This window comes from Hevea brasiliensis, chromosome 1, assembly GCF_030052815.1.
Source record: "Hevea brasiliensis isolate MT/VB/25A 57/8 chromosome 1, ASM3005281v1, whole genome shotgun sequence".
NCBI lineage: Eukaryota > Viridiplantae > Streptophyta > Magnoliopsida > Malpighiales > Euphorbiaceae > Hevea > Hevea brasiliensis.
The window spans coordinates 70,540,456-70,557,471 of NC_079493.1; positions in this window are offsets into that span (position 1 = coordinate 70,540,456).

The window sequence follows — 17,016 nt, forward strand, 5'->3', positions numbered from 1 at the left end:
TGCCAGTCTGAGGTGAGAGTGGATGAGTACTCATTATTCAGCTAGCTTCCTCCCTCATTGATTTCGATTATTGGGGTGAGTGTGTCTTGTCGTGGTGTACAACACGGCATGTGTGGAAAAAAAATTGTGTCATGGCCTAAATTATGTTATCGATTGGCAACATTGTATTATTCAGTTATTTGATCGAATTATGTTATGGATTTGCAAAACGGTATTATTTAGTTATTTGATCGAATTGTGTTATTAATTTGCAAAACGGTATTATTCAATTACTTGATCAAATTTGTGTTAGATGAATTTTGTAAATTGTGAAATGGAATTGTGAATCATTTGATTTGTGAACTGTCAATAAAAGATTTATATATCGCATTTCAAATTGTTATTGTGCACCACTGAGTAAATTTTACTCAGCGATAGCTTTTCATTGCTGTCGCAGGTAGACAGGCTGACAGGGCAGCAGACTAGGCTGCTAGTACATTCAGCGAGAAATCATTGGGTATATTGAGTATACCATATTCTGCATTTTATATTGTAATGTATGTTCACTGTATGTATATAGTGTTCTTGGTTTTGAGCAGTTGTAAATTAAAATTGTACGTTAAAGTGGTAAAATAAATTATGAGTTATTTGGACTTGTAAAAATTGTATTATATTTCTTGTATCTCAGTCTTTGAAAAATTATTGTGCATTTGTGTTGAATTATGCTAGAGTTTGAGATTGAGAAAAATATTGAAGTGCTTTTTATAGGTTTTTGAAGAACTGTTTTATCCAAATTACGGAGGGCACTCTGTCAAAATTTTTTTACAAAAATTACTAATAGTCTAAATGTGTTAGTTAATTCACCTCAGTTCAAAAAGGTTTTTAACACCTGTAAATAGTGCTCACCACTGTAAAAGAAGTAAGAAAAGTTTTTGAAAATCCCTTGTAGTGTATTTAATGGGTTATCAGTAGGCGAAGTTGGTAATTCATTAGGTATACTACGGGATCATGTTATGCCTTACAGAGGGGTAGGGTGTGACATAATTAATTTCAATGCTCAATTGTTTATTAAAACACTTTTAATATGTATTAGGATCTATGTTTGCCATTCAAGATTGTGAATTAACAAATTAATTCATTCAAACCCTAGTTTAAAAGAGAAGTTTGAGCACTAACCTCGTTGATGCACTATGGATGCAATTGGCACCTTCAGGAAGCACCTAGGACCCCAAGTGTTGTCCCTCTAGCTTGTCCACACTAAGATCACCAATGGGTAGGCCCCAAATCAGCTTCTCAAGCCTTGCCAACAAATTCTAACTTGGGTTTTTGCCTTTAGAGAGGTTGTATGTGTGTATAGGACACTAGAAACAATTTCTAGCAATTTTAATTCAAAGGGAATGGCATGATTCTCTTTGAATTGATGAGAAAGCAAGAAGAGGAGAGGGTGAGAAAAGTGTGCTGCCACCTTTATGAAAGAGAGAATGTTATATTTTATTCTTCTTTCTTTTTCCCTTTTATAATTAGGTCATTAAGTCACTTAAACCCTATGCCACATGTCACCACCACGTTGCATCTTATTATTAATTGACTTAATCACATTAAGCCAACTGTCAATGCTAGACTTAATCTTGACTTTGATCACCTTGCATTGTAGGAAGACAAATGGCAAACTTATATGGTTCCACATGTCACCATGTGAAATGACTAAATTACCTTTATGTTGTAATTTTGAGTTCTCAACCGAAAATCATTATTTCTCCTCTTCTAATCAATTTATATCAAATATAAATTAATTAATCTCTATTAATTAACTTCTCACAATTAAATTCATATTTAAACACTTTAAATATAAATTTAACTTTTACTATACATCTAATAACCTATATTTGGTTTCAAGCCATGCTAGGAACTTTGTAATCTCATTGCAAACTAAACCTATTTAATTAATCAATTAAACTCTTTAATTAATCAATTAAATCACATTTTTCTTGGTGATTAACTTGTGTATATGTGTGACTCACTAGGCTCATCACTAATTGGCAATGTGATATGATATTAACTCTTAATATTATCAGAACTCTTTCTTACAATATATAATTTCTCTAAATCATTTTAGGCATCTCATAGACCATGGTTGACACCTAGCATAGCGTGCCATGGCCACCCAATCAGTAATAAGGAATACCTTAAATGAACCTATAATCATATGTTACCATGCACTAGAATCTCTCTGTTACAAAATCCCAATTCGAGCTTTAGTTATGGTTAATGTCAAACCCCATTTGCTATGAACATTATGTTCTCTTTTAATTATAGTTCTTGATTAATTAGATTTTCTTATTAGAAACTCTTTTTTGAGTAAATCTGTCTTTCCTGGCCAGGAACTTGAAACATCAAGAACAATTAAATGAATATAGAATTTTATCCCTATTTACTTAGGGTAACAGATTCCATCTTGATCAACACCTATCTCCATATATAACTAGTAGGAGCCAACAGATGCCTATATACCCATACACAGTACAAGTATAAAAGTACTATCAAACTTGAGCCACCTATATACAAGATAACTGTGTTATCTCAAGTCTAAAGATTATATGCACTTATATGATATATGGCAATGCATTGACAAGAGTAAACTCTATGTGCTTGTCATATGCGTCACTGGTTCGGCCTACTTATCATGTATAAGTGCCTATCATGTTTGTTATATGTCATGAGACTCACCATTCCATCTTATTTATATCTCATATAAATACCTTGGGAACAAACATTATTACAATCTTTCAGAATAAGTCATTTCCTGTGTGAAGTATCCTTGATTGTGAATTAATTTATGATACTTTATGCTAGAAATACTGTCACTCATATTCTTAACAACTTAAGAATAGAATTTCTAACAAAATACCAATGGACATTTTCTATTACACAAATATATTATGCAAATGGAAAAGTGAAATTGCTTTTTATTAATAAAATATGTACAAGATACAAACTAAATGATATGCTCTAGGGCATATTACTAACAAAAGACATATCAAAGGATAAAGAGAGGTTGAATTAAGCAAGAAGAGGATAGGAGGTTTGCGCACAACAACTACTACCTTTTTGTTTTTCCAATTGAATTTTTGTTTTGAATGAATTGTATGAATGGTTTATGGCCCTTGTTGCATTTTGAGAAATTATGTATTGCTAACCTATTTTTGGGTTATTGTTGGAATAGAATATGATTGTGAGTGATAAATGAAAAAACGGAAGCGTGAAAAACACAAGTTTATACCATTGAATTCAAAAATTTTCACCTAGCGTCACATGCATAATGCAAGATTTATTTTTATCTATTTGATTTCAATGATAAACAACATATTAAAACTCTTTTAATGTAACAACCCTAAGTTCGGTAGTGCGTTCTACTGTTCTGGTGACCAGTGTTGTCCGGACAGCTAGGATGCCTAGAACTACACTTCAATATGAGTGAGGAGACATAAAATAATGAAATACAAGAAAAGAAAATACAAGAAAAACAAAGGAAAAATAATAGCAAAGAAATGTAACCAAGTTAAGCGAGCCGAGAACCCTAGCGATGGTGATCAGACCGGAAGTCACGGCGTGGACCGTTGACTAGCTCTCGATCATGGGAACCCTGGAAAATATTTTTAGGACTTAAAGAGACATCAATTGAAGTATAAATATCATTAGAAATATCAAAGAAAAATTAAATAATTAGTACAAAGAAAAGTGAGACATCGAAAAACGGACAAAACTCGGTGTTACCGAAAAATCGGGAATGTAACCCGAACAGGGGCATTATGGTCATTTGACATCTCGAATTGTCTTTTGACCTAAATGTCCATTAAAAAAAAATAATATTACACTTGGAAAATATAATGAAAAATTAATTTGGTGGTACCTAATGTAAATAGCTAGAATTAAGGGTTTAATGTGGAATAAAAGGAAGTTAAACATAATATATGATTTAAATTAAGTAAGTGGACCACTAAGGATCATCTCCTTCATTTTCTCAACCTTGCCGAAATGGAAAGCTAGGGAAAACTCCATAGCCATTTTGCATGAGCTTGACCCATTCCCTCATTTCACTTCTAATCACCAAAGTTTCTTCACTAAGTTTTATCTCCACATCACAAGGAAGAGTTTGATACTAAAATCAAGAAGTTTAGTCAAGGTTTAACAAGTCCCAACCAAAGGTAAGTTTGTATTTTTGAATATTTCTTTAATAAAGTTTGTATACATGTTATGGGTGTTTGAATTGTGAAGAAAATTTTCAAGTTTGAAGAGTTCATGATATATCCATTTTTGGACAGCCATGGAGTTGTATGTGTAATGATTTATTATTACATATATTTGATGTAAATTCATGTTGAGTAGAGGGATTTAATATCCTAGTAAGTTATTTCCATGAAAATGTGGTGATTGTGCACTTAAATTGGAGATTGACGGATTGTGGGACACTTTGGCATTGTAGAACATTTCGGCAGCCTTGGGACACTTTGATAAATGTATGAGTTCGTGAAGGTATTGGAAGAATATAGACATTGAGGATTGATGGATATGTATATAGGTTGGTTGTGTAAAGTGTATGTAAGAATGAGTAATGTTTAGGTGTATATGTGATTGTACTTAGACTTTGTAAATTTGAGTTTATTTGGTGTATTGAGGATGTGTGTAATCTGCCCAAAGTGACTTTAAAGTGAAGTGGTATATGGTTTTGGTAATGTACCAAAACAGAATTTGTAAGGGAAGTGGACATATAGTAAGGTGAATGTGTCATTGATGTATGTTTAAGCAAGGTAATTAAGGGCAGCATGCATTTTAACCTATAACTTTAAATGTGTAACTTCAATTGGTATGAGACCAATTGGAGGTGAAACTAGGCACAAAATGTGCCAACTTTCATTGAGAAAGTATACCAAAATTCTGCTTGCAAGGTGACATGAAAAATGACCAATTCGGATTAAGTGCAATTCAAACCTGAAAACTGACCAATTTGGCAGCAGTTAGTGTTTAGGCCATAACTCACTCAAAACAGGTCCAATTGACCTGAAATTTTAACCATGAATAGTTAAGACCCATACCTACAAGTCTTATGAAGACATCAAAGCCCAGAAATGACCATAAGCAAGTCAAACAGCTTGCACAAGTTCGGGTCCAAAAACTGGCCGAACCAAAGTTGACCAAATTGACCTAAAATGACCTAATTTGATGCCATTTGACCAGCAATAGTAAAATGACCATAACTTGGTCTACATAACTCAGAATGACCTGAAATTTTGCCCCGCGTGCAATAAGACATAGATATACAAGTTTGTAGTTTTGACCGAAACTCGAAAACCGAGGGAACTAGGTCGTCTGACTAGGTCAAACTAGTATCCCGGAATCCAGCAAGTTGCATTAAAATGCACTAAACAAGGAAATGAGTTTGGTAAAACGTACCAACCCTAAAACCCTATCGAATGTGATATATTAATGACACGAAAACCTAATTTACCTAAAACGCATCGAAGGTCGGTATATTAGGTGATTAAGCAAATAATAGCCTTCAATGAATTACTTATCGAACATTATCGTTAGAGACAATTTAATTTTGTACTAAAACACTTCCAATTGTGTTTCTCAGTTACCAAAGACTCAGGAAAAGGGAAGGAAACACTGAGTCCGGATCAGAGATACCATCGAGGTTTGTGCACAGCTAGTTTTCAACTGATTTTACTCTGAATAAGATTTCATATGATTAATTGTATGTTATTGATTTAAATTGTGTTTGTGCACAACAGTTATTTCTTTTGAATTTTTCAATTGAAATAAATTATGACTATTTGTACATTATTGTTTTAAATTGTGGAAATGTGTTTGAATGGATATTTATTGCTTGAAAAGCATTGTAAATGATTTGATGGATACTATTGATTGAAAAGCACTGTAAATGGTTTTTGTGGAAATTAAAGATAATTATGAATTGTGTTGCCATTTTGTGAATGAAATTATAACTTTGAAAATTTATTGGATTCTCACGAATCATTTGAATAAAATGTTTGGAATTGATTTTGTGTTCACACTTAGCATGACAGTATGACATCATTCCTTCTCCATTTATGGGGTTGTGATCGTTTATTTTCCTTCTCCATTTATGGAGTTGTGATCGTTTATTTTTCTCCCTCTCTGGTTTACCAGTTGAGGTGATCGGATGAGTACTCATTATATAGCTAGCTCCCTTCCTCATTGACTTCGATTAGTGGGGTTGTGATTGCTTTATCGTGGTGTACAACGTGGCATTGATCGGAAATTTGTGTCATGGCTTAAGTTGTGAATGAATTGGCAACACTGTATTCTTAAATTATTCGACTAACTTGTGTTGTTATGCGATTTGATAATTTGTGAAATGAAGTTTAAATTCTTATTGACATTTAATGTCTTTTGAATTTAACTATGTTTTGATTACTGAGATTTATTGTGATATTGTGTTAAATTCCTTATGACAGTATTGTCTTGAATTTAACTATGGTTTTTAAATATCCACTATTTATTTGAATTATGAATTGTGATTTAAATTTGTATTTGGTTAATGTTGTGCACCACTGAGACATTGTCTCAGCGATAGCTTTTTATTGCTGTCGCAGGTAGACAGACAGACAGGGCAGCAGACTAGGCTGCTAGTACCTCCAGCGAGAGACTACCGGGTATAATGAGTATACCAATATTTTGTATTTTGTAATGTAATGTATGTTCACTGTATGTACATATTGTTGTTGGTTTTGTGCAGTTGTAAATAAAAATTGTACATTGAAGTTGTAAAATAATTATGAGTTATTTTGGCTTGTAAAAATTGTATTATATTTCTTTTACCTCAATCTTTAAAAAAAATCACTGTGGATTTGAGTTGAGATTTGGAAATTTATTGAAGTGCTTTTTACAGGTTTTCTGAAGAACTGTTTTATCCAAAATACAGATGGCACTCTGCCAAAATTTTTATAGAAACTCCAAATAATTCAAATGTGTTAGTTCTATCACTTCAGTTCAAAAAGGTTTTTAACACCTGTAAATAGTGCTCACCACTATAAAAGAAGTAAGAAAAGTTTTTAAAATCCCTTGTAGTGTATTTAATGGGTTATCAGTAGACGGAGTTGGTAATTCATTAGGTATACTACGGGATCATGTTTTGCCTTACAGAGGGGTAGGGTGTGACATTTTTTAGTGGTATCAGAGCCTGGTTTTTAAATTCTGTTTTCACCTGTTACTTGAATATTCTTTCTTCATAGTACAACTGCTCAATATCATTGTTTGATACATACAGTACATTACATTATAAATATGCACTAACGGGAGGAAATCTCCTTGTGTTATTGGTTCAGGAGATCTAAAATCCTCGTATTGACTATGGAAGAGGGTGATTGTTTAGTTGATCAATCTATTGAGGCTGAGGTGCAAGGGGATGCCCCAGGCCTACGTAATATTAGTGGTTCACCGCACCACCGCAGCATCGCAGCTTTCGCTGCTCGCTTCACAGATGGCTGCAATGTTTCAACAAAATGGCTGGTAATGTACCTACTCAAGTCCCAATACAGACAACAGTGGTACAACCACAGTCTCCTACTAGGCAGTATGACAAATTGATGAAGTATGGGGCTACAGAGTTTAAGGGGACAGTAGATCCTCTAGAAGCTGAACAATGGTTAGAGAGGATGGATAGGGTGTTCAAGAAGCTACATTTTACAGAGAAGCTCAGATTTGAATACTCAGTGTCCTTACTACAGGGGGATGCTTATGACTGGTGGAAAACCATTCCCCACAATCTAGTAGAACCTGCAGTGCTAACATGGAATGACTTTCTCAGGGAATTCAGACAGAAATATGTCCCTGATGCTTATGTAGACGAGAAGTTACAAGAATTCCTAAGTCTGAAATAGGGGAACAGATCAGTGGCTTAGTATGAAAGAGAATTTTCCCGCCTGAGCCATTATGCAGTAAGTTTACTTGCTACCAGCAGGGAGAGATGCAAGAGATTTGAAACTGGCTTGAAGCCCAGTATCAGACTACAAGTAGTCGGCTTCAAACACACTAACTTCTCTGAACTTATTTCTCAAGCTCTAGAGTTAGAAAGAATTGAGTCTGAAGCTGCTCCTGAGAAAAAGAAATCAGAGAAGACAGAGAAAGAGGGAAAATTAGTGGAACAGAGTTCCAGTGGTCCTACTGGAAAGAGGAAGAACTATGAGGGACACAGCAGAGGTGGCAAGAAGTCTGGTAGGGGAAGACATTCAGGACAGAAACCTCCTCTATCTGGTCAGCAAAGTACCGGAGGTTCCTACCATTCCTGCCAATGTGAAAATTGTGGAAGATATCATGGTGGGATATGCTATAAGGCTATTGGAGCCTGTTATAACTGTGGAGGCACAGGACACTTTGCCAAGGACTGCACCAGTAGTCGTAGAGTTGGACCACCTCCTACTACTGCAGAAGGGTCAGTCCAGAGCCCTGTCACTAGAAGTTCACAACCACCCAGCAGAGGTAGAGGCAGGGGTAGAGGTAGCCCAGCAGGCAGCCAAGGTACAATGAAACATTCAGAGCAAGACAGTGCTCCGGTCAGAATCTATGCAATGAGACAGAGGGAAGAGGCCGAGACATCCGATGTTGTGGCTGGTACCTTCTCAACTTTTAACCAATATGTGTTTGTGTTATTTGATCCGGGTTCTACCCATTCTTATGTGAGTGCTAGCATCATTGATTGCATTGCTATTCCATGTACAAAAATGGACTTTGAGGTCCTAGTAACAAGTCCGCTAGGATATGAGGTCAGGGAAATAAATTTTGATGCATTAGTGATTAGTCCTTTAGGATAGGGATTGTGATAATAAGTGAAATTAGTTTTGGAAGAGTTTATCGGCGAAAAGTATTTCCTGACACACCATAAATTATAAAGCTAATTGGCAAGCCTATTTAATGTAAAGCAAGAGGACGTAAAAGTAAGTTACAGTAATAGAATTGTTCTAGATGAAGGCAGAGATGTTACTGTTAGTAATTGTTAATGGATATTGTAATCAGAATAAGTTCAGATATCAGTGAATTCGAAAAGGATAAAGGATAGGATAGTTTGATCTATTGGGATGTATTGTAGTAACTATGCAATGTTCTTGATTGTTTATACTGTAAACTGCGGATTATAGTACTAACTTGAGATTATTGTGTAGAGCTACATACTACCTGATAGTACACCTAGATGAGGATAGTTGCCAACGGCATCTGTTTTTGTATAGTTATGCCAGGACATAATTTAATTGTTAGAAATAAGTTTGAAAATCCTACTTAGGGATCTAAAACTCAAAGGTTAGAATATCGAAAGGTTATAGTTCGGTACAAAAGAAAGTAAGTTATAAAATATTGACAGATAAAAAGAGTTGTGGAAGTAGAGATTTGAATAGTTGATTCATATATAACCAAGAAATATTACGAATGTGAGGAAGACTATGGACCAGAATGGTCAGAGGACCAATGACTGATGCATGATTCTAACATGACCTCAAGGGTCATTCAAGAAGCAACGTGAACCGAAATATTAGACAGCATAATAGTAAAAGGAGATTGGTGTTATCCAAACAAATTAAACATTATATTAGATTATTAAAAGTCTTATACAAATTTGAGAAAAAAAAAAGATTATACGATTATATAGAAAGGAGAAAATAAACGTATGACTATTGTAAGATGGCTATTGGGTAAAATTTCGTGGACAAAATTTATTTAAGGGGGGGAGAATTGTAACACCCCTAAGTTCGGTAGTGCGTTCTACTGTTCCGGTGACCAGTGTTGTCCGGACAGCTAGGATGCCTAGAACTACAATTCAATATGAGTGAGGAGACATAAAATAATGAAATACAAGAAAATAAAATACAAGAAAAACAAAGGAAAAATAATAGCAAAGAAATGTAACCAAGTTAAGTGAGCCGAGAACCCTAGCGATGGGTGACTGCACCGGGAAGTCACGGCGTGGACCGTTGACTAGCCCTGGACTGCAAGGAACCCTAGAAAATATTTTTAGGACTTAAAGAGACATCAATTGAAGTATAAATATCATTAGAAATATCAAAGAAAAATTAAATAATTAGTACAAAGAAAAGTGAGAAATCGAAAAACGGACAAAACACGGTGTTACCGAAAAATCTAGAATGTAACCCGAATAAGGGCATTATGGTCATTTGACATCCCGAATTGTCTTTTGACCTAAATTTCCATTAAAAATAAATAATATTACACTTGGAAAATATAATGAAAAATTAATTTGGTGGTACCTAATGTAAATAGCAAGAATTAAGGGTTTAATGTGGAATAAAAGGAAGTTAAACATATTCTATGATTTAAATTAAGTAAGTGGACCACTAAGGATTTTAATATGGATTAAAAATAAGCATAAGTGGGCAGATTACTCCCACTCAAGCATCATCTCCTTCATTTTCTCAACCTTGCCGAAATGGAAATCTAGGGAAAACTCCATAGCCATTTTGCATGAGCTTGACCCATTCCCTCATTTCACTTCTAATCACCTAAGTTTCTTCACTAAGTTTTATCCCCACATCACAAGGAAGAGTTTGATACTAAAATGAAGAAGTTTAGTCAAGGTTTAACAAGTCCCAACCAAAGGTAAGTTTGTATTTTTGAATATTTATTTGATAAAGTTTGTATACATGTTATGGGTGTTTGAATTGTGAAGAAAATTTTCAAGTTTGAAGAGTTCTTGATATATCCATTTTTGGACAGCCATGGAGTTGTATGTGTAATGATTTATTATTACATATATTTGATGTAAATTCATGTTGAGTAGAGGGATTTAATATCCTAGTAAGTTATTTCCATGAAAATGTGGTGATTGTGCACTTAAATTGGAGATTGACGGATTGTGGGACACTTTGGCATTGTAGAACATTTCGGCAGCCTTGGGACACTTTGATAAATGTATGAGTTCATGAAGGTATTGGCAGAATATTGACATTGAGGATTGATGGATATGTATATAGGTTGGTTGTGTAAAGTGTATGTAAGAATGAGTAATGTTTAGGTGTATATGTGATTGTACTTAGACTTTGTAAATTTGAGTTTATTTGGTGTATTGAGGATGTGTGTAATCTGCCCAAAGTGACTTTAAAGTGAAGTGGTATATGGTTTTGGTAATGTACCAAAACAGAATTGGTAAGGGAAGTGGACAAATAGTAAGGTGAATGTGTCATTGATGTATGTTTAAGCAAGGTAATTAAGGGCAGCATGCATTTTAACCTATAACTTTAAATTTGTAACTTCAATTGGTATGAGACCAATTGGAGGTGAAACTAGGCACAAAATGTGCCAACTTTCATTGAGAAAGCATACCAAAATTCTGCTTGCAAGGTGACATGAAAAATGACCAATTCAGATTAAGTGCAATTGAAACCTGAAAACTGACCAATTTGGCAGCAGTTAGTTTTTAGGCCATAACTCACTCAAAACAGGTCCAATTGACCTGAAATTTTAACCATGAATAGTTAAGACCCATACCTACAAGTCTTATGAAGACATCAAAGCCCAGAAATGACCATAAGCAAGTCAAACCGCTTGCACAAGTTCGGGTCCAAAAACTGGCCGAACCAAAGTTGACCAAATTAACCTAAAATGACCTAATTTGATGCCATTTGACCAGCAATAGTAAAATGACCATAACTTGGTCTACATAACTCAGAATGACCTGAAATTTTGCCCCGCGTACAATAAGACATAGATCTACAAGTTTGTAGTTTTGACCAAAACCCGAAAACCGAGGGAACTAGGTCAAACTAGTATCCCGGAATCCAGCAAGTTGCATTAACATGCTCTAAACAAGGAAATAAGTTTGGTAAAACGTACCAACCCTAAAACCCTATCGAATGTGACATATTAATGACACAAAAACCTAATTTACCTAAAACGCATCGAAGGTCGGTATATTAGGTGATTAAGCAAATAATAGGCTTCAGTGAATTACTTATCAAACATTATCGTTAGAGACAATTTAATTTAGTACTGAAACACTTCAAATTGTGTTTCTCAGTTACCAAAGACTCAGGAAAAGGGAAGGAAACACTGAGTCCAAACCAGGAGACAGTCATCAGAGTTTTTGTAACACCCCTCACCCGTCTACAGTATAGCCGAGCGAGGCATGCTACACGGCGTGCCGGAACACCTAGCCTGTGATTATCTCATTTCTTGAACTCAATTTGATTTTAAGAAGTCATTTATGAAATATTCATATCATGTTGATACTATTGTCATACTTTGTTAAAATCAGTGTTTCAAGACTGGTAATAAAAATTTGGGAAGGTGCCGTTTATATTTCGGACTAACTGTCCTTCCAAACCTGTTGAAAACAATTTAATATTATGATATCAAAATCTCAAATATTTCACAGTCCCTATTTCTCAGTAAAGTCAATAGACTTTTACAGTCATTAAACAGTTCCATAATACAGTCCATAATAATTTAAATATATACATAAAATCTCCATATTATTTAATATGTACAAAATATTACAAACTTTAAAGCTTTCATAATATTACAAAATACAAGGCCAAATTTCAAATATACAACAAAAGTACAAAATACAAGATATCCTAAGTCCTACCATGTATGCAATGCAGTGCAGATGACTTTGGACTCCTGTGCAGATCTGATGTCTCACCCGGTAGTAGGTCTGCTGGGCTCCCCAGCTGTGTCTCCAATACCTACGCGTTACAAAAGCAACGCGCTATGCTTAGTGGTGCCAAATGTAAAGAAATATACACTAAAATAAGATAAATAAAGTGTTTACAAATTTTTGGTGGTGCTGTATGTCAGTAGATTGGATTTAGGTATTTGAATTTAATAGTACTTGAATTACTGCCCGTGTAGCCTATATACCGACTGCATCGATAAATGGATATACTGGCACTAGGTACCTAGTACCTCGGGTCGTCACACCATCGGTCACAAAGTGTCTCCCGGTGTGCAAATAGCGTGGCTAAAAAGCCATATAGTCAATCTGGCGATAAGCCAAAAATAAATACACAATATGTATAGCCGTAGGCTATTAAAGTCACAGTGCGGCATAATAAGCTGTAAAAACACAGTATGGCAAAAAGCCATTTACAGAATAGCTATCAGAATCCTATTGGCATGCCAACCTATTCATACTAGTCAACTAGGCAAACTAGGGCACATTATAAATTAATTGTTTACTTCTTCAATCTTTGGAGTTTACTAACTATTATATAATTCACAAGTCAACGCATGTGTTGACCTTTTTAGGTAATATGGATAAGTTGTTTCTAGCATCAATATGTCACAATTTAAAGCTCAATATGCTGCCAATATAGTGCAATTTACCATTTTTAGAAGTTGGCATTCATTGCCAAAATGCTTCAAGCATCATTGTATGCAAAATGTCACATTCTCTATTTTTGTGTGCTAGATTGGTCTAGGTTAAAGTCCTATTTCCCTTGGTTTTTAGCTTCTGGTCAAAGAAGCAAAATTGTAGCTCTATGTCTTATTGCACGCGGGGCAAAATTTCAGGTCATTCTGAGTTGTGTAGACCAAGATATGGTCAATTTGCTAAAGTTGGACAGATTGCACTTTTAGTGCATACTTTGGTCAATTTTTAGGTCACTTTTGGTTCGGCAGTTTTTGTGCCCGAACTTGTGCAAGCCATTTGACTTGGTTCTGGTCATTTCAGGGATTTGGTGTCTTCATAAGACTTGTAGATATAGGTCTTAACTATGCATGGTCAAAATTTCAGGTCAGTTGGACCTGTTTTGAGTGAGTTATGGCCTAAACACTAACTGCTGCCCAAATGGTTAGTTTTCAGGCCTCAAATGCACTAATCCGGATTTCGTCACTTTTTAAGGTCAGTTTCTAGGCATAATTTTTGCAACCTTTCTACATGAAAGTTGGCCTATTTGGTGTCTAGTTTCACCACATATTGGCCTCATACCAATTGGGTTCATAGTTTGGCACTTATGGCCTCATTTAGGTGCTGCCTTCAATACACAACCTGCACAAAGCTCATACACTTCCAATTTAATGTTCCTCCTCCTCCTCATTACTACAATATTCAATCAACAACACTTCTATACATATATTGTACACAATTCCAGAAAAAATTCTGGGCAGAATACTCAAGTCCACAAGGCACACAATACACCACTCAAGTCCACAAGGCACACAATACACCATTAAACTTCAATATTTACATCCACCCAAATTCAACATACTTCAATGTTAATATTACACATATACTTCAACATATTCATACTTCAATATCATTTACACTTGCTGCCCACAAATTGACATTAACATATATCATTAATAACCATATATTCACACACAAATTCATGCTATTAGGGGCTGCCAAACATGGCAGTTTGCTCAAGGCTTCAAGGTTCCATTTCACACCTTAAATCTAAACACTACATGTACATATTTATGCACAAACTTACTCTAACTTTCATTTGAATCAATCAACCTTCATTTTCATTCATTAGAAGTAAAAATAACTCAAGCTCAACAAGGGTTCACGGCTGCCAAAAATGGACAAGTCCATTTCTCACTATTTCTTTTATTTCTCTTCACCAAAACACTCACCTCAACCTAAACACAAGCTTTACCAAAGCAAGGGAGGGATTTTGGACACTTACAACTTTTGATGCTTATCAAAACTTCACCAAATCTGGTTTTTCTTGTTGCCAATATCTTCCCCAAGGTAAGTAGGCAAGCTTTAATGAAGGAAAGAAGTGGAAAGGATGGCTTGATCATGCACCCATGGAGATTGCATGTGGGGTGGCCATGGTGATTTCCATGGTGGAATTCATTACGGAAAAGTAAAATGGGCTGATGAAGAAGATGATGGTGAGTGCTATCTGCTGTCCCAAGGCTGTGATAAAGGTCCCAATATCCAAGTTAGTGGAGCACTAACTTGGATTTTAATGTTAATTATTCAAAGTTTCATAAATTGGATTTTATCCCCTATTTCTTTCACTATTCTTATAATGTATCACAATTTAATTTTTTTCATGACATTTTCTAAGTGTAATATCATTTATTTTTAATGGAGATTGAGGTCAAAAGGCAACACTATGTGTCAAATGACCAAAATACCCCACTTCGGTTTATATTCCTGATTTTTCGGTAACACCGATTTTTGTCTATTTCTCGATTTTTCATTTTTCTTTGTACTAATTTATTAATTTTTCTTTGATATTTCTAGTGTCAATTACATTTCAATAAATCTTTATTTATGTCTCAAAATTATATTCAGAGGGTTCCCTGCGGTCCTGGGGTCGGCAATGGCCTTCCCGGTGCGGTCACCCATCATTGTGGTGCCGGCTCGTTTAACTTGGCATCATTTTCTCTCTTTCATTTTTGTTTGATTTTTCTTGTATTTTCTTTTTATTTATTTCATCATTATATGTTTGTTCACTATCACCGAAGTGTAGTTCCAGACATACTGACTTGCCTAGACTGTTATTTGACTACTGGAGCAATTGAACGTACAGAACACGTGCAATGGGGATGTTACAACTCTTCCCCTCTAAATAAAAATTTCGTCCTCAAAATTTACCTGATGTGAAGAGCTGAGGGAATTGTTGTCTCATTGTCTCCTCGCTTTCACATGTTGCCTCTTCCGTGTTGTGGTGTCTCCATAGGATTTTCACTAGTGGAATTGTCTTATTTCTGAGCTCTTTTACCTCTCGTGCCAAGATTTTAATTGGTTCTTCTTCATATGTCAGGTCAGGTTGTACCATAATTTCTTCTACTGAGATGACGTGTGAAGGATCTGATCTGTATCTTCTGAGCATCGAGACATGGAACACATTATGTATCTTGTCCAGCTCAGGTGGTAAGGCTAATCGGTAGGCTACTGGTCCCACACGTTCAATAACTTCATATGGGCCAATAAACCTAGGGCTTAATTTTCCCTTTTTCCCGAATCTCAACACTTTCTTCCACGGTGATACTTTGAGAAATACCTTCTCGCCAACTTCATACTCAATGTCTTTTCTCCTCAAGTCAGCATAAGATTTACACGATGCGAGGCAACTTTCAAATTGGCCTTTATTAGTTTCACCTTTTCCTCTGCTGCTTTATCAGTGTCCGCCCCACTAGCTTATCTTCACCCAATTCAGTCCAACATACAGGTGTTCTGCATTTTCTCCCATACAGTGCTTCATAGGGTGCCATTTGTATTCTAGCTTGATAGCTATTATTATATGCAAATTATGCCAGTGGAAGGTATCTCTCCCAACTTCCCTCAAACTCAATAACACAACTTCTCAGCATATCCTCGAGGACCTATCACACATATTCAGTTATTACTATCATTATTATCAGTTTATTGTTTGCAATAACTCAGTGAGTTTCGAAATTTACCTGGATTATTCTTTCTGACTGTCCATCCGTCAGAGGATGAAAAGCCGTACTAAAATGGAGTTGTGTGCCCAAGTATTCTTGTAATTTCTTCCAAAATCTAGATGTAAACCTCGGGTCTCTATCAGATATAATGGAAAGTGGAATTCCATGTAGTCTAACTATCTCACTGATGTACAATTCTGCTAGCTTTTCCAGTGAGTAGTCAGTTCTAACTGGCAAAAAATGTGCTGATTTGGTTAACCTATCCACAATCACCCATACTGTATCATGCTTGCTCTGAGTGAGAGGTAGACCTCTGACAAAGTCCATAGTGACTCGGTCCCACTTCCATTCAGGTATGTTTATGGGCTGTAACAAACCTGATGGAACTTGATGTTCTGCTTTGACTTGTTGACAGGTCAAGCATCTAGTTACATGGTCAACTATGTCCTTCTTCATACCTGGCCACCAGTATTGGAGTTTCAGGTCATGGTACATTTTTGTGCTTCCTGGGTGCATAGCATACACACTATTATGTGCTTCTTTCAGAATACTGGTTTTCAACTCTTTATCATCTGGCACACATACTCTTTCTTTATAGTACAGGCACCCATTTTCCTTCACTTTATATTCAGTTTCCTTCCC